Source organism: Corylus avellana, chromosome 9, assembly GCF_965113065.1.
Source record: "Corylus avellana chromosome 9, dhCorAvel1.hap1.2, whole genome shotgun sequence".
NCBI classification, from domain to species: Eukaryota; Viridiplantae; Streptophyta; class Magnoliopsida; order Fagales; family Betulaceae; genus Corylus; species Corylus avellana.
In genome coordinates this window covers 9,336,145-9,343,580 of record NC_142498.1, presented here as the reverse complement: position 1 = coordinate 9,343,580, position 7,436 = coordinate 9,336,145, and the positions used below count along the sequence as shown (strand labels likewise).

General features: G+C 39.5%; 1 non-coding gene across 1 annotated transcript; it reads right to left on the bottom strand.

The window, feature by feature from the left end:
* Positions 1-785: 785 nt before the first annotated feature.
* On the bottom strand, positions 786-924 carry LOC132191163 (small nucleolar RNA Z247). Its single transcript, XR_009441195.2, has one exon. It is a non-coding gene; the product is annotated as a small nucleolar RNA Z247 (small nucleolar RNA).
* Positions 925-7,436: the final 6,512 nt, after the last annotated feature.

Here is a 7,436-nt window from a genome sequence, read left to right as displayed (position 1 = left end):
TGTATAATCATCAGCCCCATAATCACAGAAAATAAAATGATTTGAGTTCAATAAAAGTAAAAGACTTTCTAAGACAAGATAAGAATTTCACAAATATTGATTTTGGAATTAAAGAACAATTGCATTTAAACATGAAGACCAATATTAAATTGTAGCAATCCTCTAAATTATACAACCAACATGCATAAACTGAAAATCTATAAGTTAAGATACAATCAAACCATTGTGCTTGGATAGGGTTACATCAATACCCCACTAGGGGGTTTAGCCGCTTATGAATCCACTAAGCCTCCAAGAAGTATTTGCTAAATTTTTGCTCTAGGCAATGGTGTCTTTCTTCTACGTTTAGAGGCATATTTATAAGGATTAGGAGAAGTCTAGAAACCCTAGGAAAACAGTAGGTCAGTTTCCCAATCCAAGTGGGAGACAGAAAACCAAATCCAAGGTGAAAAAAGGACTGTTTCCATATTCTGCACGCCCAAGTACGCTCGATCACACATACGCTCGATCCAAGAAGATATGTGCTCAAGCGTATAAGCACTCGAGCTTGGCTCGTTCTACGCACGAGCGCTACTGCGCTCGAACGCATGTGCGCTCGATCCCAAGTGCTGCTGTGCTCAATCCCAGGTGCCAGAATGCATCCAAATGGTCTTTTTAAGCTTAATTTCCACTGGAATTCTTGCATCTATCAAATAAAGCCCTAAAACACAAAAACAAAACAAAATCAAACAAATAACAACGCTAAGGAATTAACATATACAAGTTAAGGGGCTTGAATGTGCAACATTCGGCGCTCATCAGAAATCCATAGAGATCATTCAAGGAAATGAAATCAGATTGCGTGGTGATTGAGATGACAAGAGAATCATAATCAACACCAAGTCCATTAAGGATGTAGGAGACAATATCAGAGTCCTCAAGAGGGTGACCAATGGCTGCTAGCATGTGAGCAAAGCCTTGGGCCTTTTGAAAATAGGCAATGATTGGCTGAGCGCCTATCTTCAAGGTGGTGAGTTGATGTCAGACTTGCAAGAGCCGAGTTTGAGAGTGAGAAGAGAAGAGCTTCTCCAAAGTAAGCCATAATGAATAGTAGGTGAAAATCCCAACCATATGAGGTAATAACCCGTCAGACAAGGTCGAAATAAGAGCACTCATGAGGAGCTTATCTTGGTGATATCAAAGCTGAGAATCAGGATTAGGAACCACCATCCCAGATGTAGAATTAGTAAACAGTTTTGGTCGCAAGGGATGCATGCCGTCAACGTAACCAAAGAGATCATGGCCTTCAAGAAAGGGAACAACAACAACCTTCCAAAGGGGATAATTTTCCCGTGTGAGTTTGAGGGTAATATGGTGAAGAAGGAGATAAGGAAGATGAAGAAGGAGGTCATAGAGAAAAATAATTGACGTTACTCGTGCTGAGGCTCTGATACCATATAGGATTTTGTGTAATGCTACCTACATCAACTAATGCAGCAATGTTTGTATATATAGCCAAGAAAGAGTTACAAGTCAATACTACTTTAAACTCTACAATATAATACAAGTTTAAACACTATAGGATAGTACTAGAGTCCTATCATAAGTCTTCTTCTTGATGCTTATCATTCTCTGTGTTATCTCTTGGAGTTTGAGTCCTATCATAAGTCTTCTTCTTGATGCTTATCATCCTCTGCATTATCTCTCAAAGTTTGAGTTTGAGTAGGTCTAATAAGAGCTATACCTCACCAGCACATCTAGCAAGCTTCAATGTTGATTTGATCCTTGATCGTAGGCGCTTGTGAGCTTGAGCTCAAGGTGATCATCAGCATAACAGTTGGCACCGTCTGTGGGAATAAGTTTCAAGATAAAGCTTATATGTCGACCACCGGGTCAATGAGTATATGAAGCGATGTGATTGGCCTTTCAACCTAGCCTGACCCTCAGACCTAGCGGAGTGATGCACCTAGCCCTCCAACCTATATGAATCCTTAAAACCAATGGATTTCTGACATCAAGCTTCTTGGATTTCTCACATCAAGCTTCAATTGAAACAAATGACACAAAATATGGACATGATAAATTATATAAGTAGGTGAAGATAATGCAGTTCAACCAACGGAACTTGGAATCCTTCTACGACAGGGAAAGGAGGACTAGTCCATGTTGAGAAGCCAAAGGTGACAATGTAGAAGTTGAGAAAAGGACTATAGGCGAAGATGTGGGGAACAGAGTACTCGAGTGTGACCCAAAGTGGAAGCAAGTGGAGTAGCCGATGTGTAACGCCCCCAAATAAGGCCTTGACTAGTTTGGTAGGGTTATTGGCCATTACCCCAATTCAGCTAACTAGTAGCTAACTAGGGAACCACCCCTCTTAGCATAATCTGAGTAAATGCATAGGAAGGTGAAATAAATCTAAAGAATCTAATAATCTTAATAACAGCGTACTTTATCCTCGATCACTGACATGGAGCTACTAATTGAAATACAGATAATCTAATCAAACCTAATACAAATAAAGTGGATCTCTGTCTCATCTTAATAATCTTGAGTGGCAATCTCTCCATTATCCTCTTCCTACAAAGAGGTTTCCTACAATATGTAATAACTGCCTAAGTCTAAAGACTTAGTAAGTAAACCTTACAGTCAGGTATGAAATGAATCAGTTATTAATGAGCTTCTAAACGTGTAGTTTTGATAAGAATTTAAAAGAGGTGTTGTCTTTATTAATACACCATAAAAATATCATTTTATTTAAAATAAAGAGGTGTAATTCCAGTGGCAATCATCTAAGAGTTTCAATGCAGAAAAATAATGTTTTAATAGGTTATAACTATCATGTATGGTCTACTCGAGATATTATCCCTTCTCAGCAGAGTTGGCACTGTCCCAAGGGACCTGTAATACAATGCCGGTGCCCCGGCCATTGTACGCTACCGTTCATATACTAGCAGCCCGACCGAGTTCGACTTAGGGTGTGGCCCACGCTACTAATAATGTACGTCCTATAGTGACCTGCCAATCATGGTTGCACCAATCATGAAATAACCAATGGATCCAAGGCCCATATAATACATCCACACACATTTGACCATAGAATCAAGTATATATAGTAAGTCCATAGTCATTATACCGCATATACCGATATACCATGTCATACGATGCATCTTATCAACCAATTATTAAGACAATTTTCAAGTTATACAAAAGTAGGGATGCTCATATGATATGCGTGCTCAGTCAGCTGACATATCGCACGTCTTTAAGGAAAGCAATTGTAAGTATTTACTTACCTCATATGCCTGCTTAAGTCATCCGCCATTTTGAGTCCCTACTATAATGAAACATGGCTATCGTTATACACAGTGCTAGTGGGTTTACGAAAGACACAACAGGCTCTAGTTGAGTACACTTAGCTAGAAGGTCATAAAACCCTATTTTTATTCATTCTGGACTCTGAGCAAACGTTCAATTCAAAGGATGAACGTTCGGACATGGGGGCGAATGTTCGGCCAGAATTAGAGAACCTTCGGGCATAATCAAAATGCCAAGTTTCTGGGCTTCTATTGTAAGGTCACCATGCTAGAAACTACACCCTAGGCTCCAAACAAGTTCATGCACATAGTGAAACATAATATACAAGAAGACCAATAAATAAGTGTTTTCTAAAATGTTTGAAAACCACTCTTTTCTTAGAAGGAAAAAATGGTTCACAAGTTATGACACCTTTAAAAACTTGAAGAAAGCAAAGATAATAGCAAGACAACATGAAAATTTAGTGAAAGTTCAAGAGTTACCTTGAAGATAGCAAAATCTCCCCCAAAACCTCCTTCTTCCTCTCTAGAAACTCTCTTCTCACTTTAGGGTAGGGTTTCTAGTGTAAAGGGAGATTGGGGGACAAAGGGGGTATTTATAGGGGTGAGGAGGTGTGTCTTATCCTATATAGGTGAAGAAAGGGTTAAAAATGCTTTTCAGACTATCACCGAGCATTCGGTACTATAGGCGAATGTTCGGTGTACTATTGCACAGTGGTTCTAGGTCGAATGTTTGGTCAATACCTAGTGGATCATATTTTGTTTCAACGAATGTTCGATGTGGTCCCTACCGAACTTTCAGCCAGAGAGTTTGATTTGGGTTTTTTAAGGCTAATTTCAAGTGTAGGCTTAGTTTAAGCGTAAGTCACACTCTTGGGGTTTACAAAAATGATTTACTCGGCTTAAGTGTTACGATTGATTTGGGGATAATTAACACTCAGAAACTTGGGGCATCATAGAAGGCAAGTAGCCGTGTAGAGGCACGTATTGATGACTTGTAGACTAAGTTTGACGAGAGGGTGAGAACCTTCCATGGCAATCATTCTTCCCCTGTAAACAGCCTTGTCCAAGGCATAAACTACCTTTTTTCTGCTCAAATTATGCAACTCCCACTCCCACCAAAGTTCAAGATGCCTCAAGTCGACATATACGACGGCTACAAGGACTTGATGGACCATTTGGAAACTTACAATGCTCACATGAACCTAGAAGCAACGCTTGATGGGATCAAGTGCAAAGCCTTCCCCACTACTCTAAAGGGGTTTTCATGCCAATGGTTCAGCAACTTGCACCTTAGGACATTACTTCCATTACGAAGCTGTCAAAGTTTGTAAGCCAATTCATCGGTGGACTGAGGGCAAACAAGTCAATGTGCATACCCTACTCACCCTCAAACAAGACGAGACAGAGACACTGAGGGATTTTTTGTCCCAGTTTAATTATGAAAAATTGTTGGTAGATGTGCTTGACAAAAAGTCAATTTTGTCACCCTCCTAGAGGGAATTTGGCCTAACAGCCTACTAATGTAAGCAGTAGCGATGGACTCACTCTAAAATTGCAAGAGTTCATAGATATAGTTGAGAAACTCATGAGTGTCGAAGACACCATTTGGGCTACTAAACCCCAAGATTAAGTGGGGGGCACTCGCGAGGATAAGAAGAGGAAGAAACCAAAGTTGGGGAAAGGTAAATCACAACGCACTAGCAAGAGAGCAAAGGAAAGGACTGGACCCCAAGTCGGGCATTTTTTGACTATACATCACTCAAAACCTTGGCGAGGGAAATACTCATGCAAATACGGAATGATCTCGGATTAAGGTAGCCAATGAAGATGAAGAACTTGACCCAAAAGAAGGATTAAAGCAAGTAATACCAGTTCCACAGTGACCATGGTTAACCACCCAGGAAAAAGCGCTAGCCACATCTGCTCTATCACCTCAAAAGGACTAATAAATTTTGAGTTTCGCTAGAATTCATTATAAAGTCCAATTTCACATAGAAACTAGACAATGCGAGACTTATTACTCATAACTATCTTTATAAACCACCCACTCTATGTGGGCTACTCCACATCTTCCTAATATACGACTGGGGTGTTACAAAAACTCTCCCTCTTAAACTCCAAACGTCTTCGTCAAGGCCACGTCATGTAGTCCTCTAGTACCACATGATCTAGCATTACTATGTGGCTTTGCTACCATTTGTAATGACCTAAGAAAAAGCGCTAGCCACATTTGCGCTATCATTCCCAAAAGAACTAGTCAATTTAGAGCTTCCCTATAATTCATTACAAAGCCCAATTCACCTAGTAACTAGGCAATGTGGGACTTAGTACCAATTACTATCTTCAAAAACCATCCACTCTATCTCTATGTGTGCTACTTCTCATTTTTCCAATAAGGGATAGGAGTGTTACAAACCCCCCCCCCCCTCTTAAATTTCTGACGCCCTCATCAGGGCCACGTCGATTCCATCATGACGAAAGAGGCAAACTCTCTGTGAGAGTTCGTCATGACGACGTCAGAATCTCGTAATCACGAATGATACAGAAGTTCTCGGGAAATCTTCGTCAACATTCCATTATAAAGAGGTTAGGACAAACTCAAGTAAAAAGCGATGAAACCCTAGTAGTTCGCCATGACATTGCTACAGTCGTCCTGATGAAACATCTTCATTATAACATCCTAACGGAATCCCGTATCTACATTTTCATCATCATTTTTGCCTAACGAAGTTCTCTACAAATGAACAGTTCTGCAGAATGTTTTACTCTGTTCATAGGAAAGTATATATAGTGTATCTACATTTTCATCATCATTTTTGCCTAACGAAGTTCTCTACAAATGAACAGTTCTGCAGAATGTTTTACTCTGTTCATAGGAAAGTATATATAGTGTTTTGGGCTTGCTTCTCAAGGTTAAGCAAAAGTGTAGTGTTTTGCCTAGATTGGACTCTAGAGGTTTTCTTGCTTCATTGGTTTTTTGGTTTCATGTTGTGAGTTTATTATTGTTGTATCGTTGAAGAACTTATCGAGGAAATTGGTGAGGAAATGCGCTTAATGAAGATTGTTGAGCTTGGAGGTGTTCTGGACGGGTTGTTGTCTTACAAAGTCTAGGAATTTACATTGGGTTATAAGTTTTTCTTGTGTTTGTAATCTAGATCTTCATCATAGTGATTTCTCAGGTTTGCCTGCCCTGGAGTGGTTTTTCCCTTTAATGTATTCAAAGGGTTTTCCACTTCGTAAACAAATCCTAACATTTATGATTGTGATGTGCATGCTTTTTATTCTATCCATTTAAGTTGATAATATTATTTGTTTATTGCTTTTGGGAATATTACACGATCCGTGTATTCTTTCAAACGTCTTAGTGTATCTGAAGGGTAAAAAGTGCCCATTCATCTTCTCACAATCGCAGATCTTTGGATTGCCATGTCTTTCACAAAATCACTTTAACTACTCTTACCAAGTAGATGCTCGACTCATCAACTTGATAGTGACAAGCTTCACTTTCATCCAATCTGGAACCTCCTTATAATCAAAGATCTGCTCTACTTTGTGCAACCAATCAATGAATCCTCTAGCCTGCAAAGTGCTAGAAAATTCTAAAACTTAAGTCTCCGTACCGCTTATCATGACCACATTGCTCCTAACCCAACAAAGGATTGTGATGCAAGTTCTCGAAGCTAGATTCCGAATCACGATCATCCATCCATCTTGTTATTCATCTCCAAGTTTTGTGCTACCAAATGTTGGGTTAACTTTGCAAGCTACGTGTACAAGTCTTCTATCGTCACATCTTGCACATTGCTTTCACAGTGGGGGATTTCCCCATTTCAACCCTGTCCACACCGACCACGAGCACCAACCATGAAAACTGATGAAAATTGACCCCAAGTAGATGCTAAGTTGTGATACCAACTAACGTTGAACAAAACTACAATTGTTCTAACAATGTAGGCTTGTAATATGAAATTAAGGATTGAAGTTGAAGGGTAGTTGAAAAAGAGAGAAAACCCTAACAGCCAGAAGAAAATAGAGGATTACTTAGAAATGTGAAATAGTATTCTCAAATCAAGGGTGTTGAACTAAGCCCACAAAAATCAAGCTTAATAGCCGAAGAAACCCAAATTTTGACAAAAACCG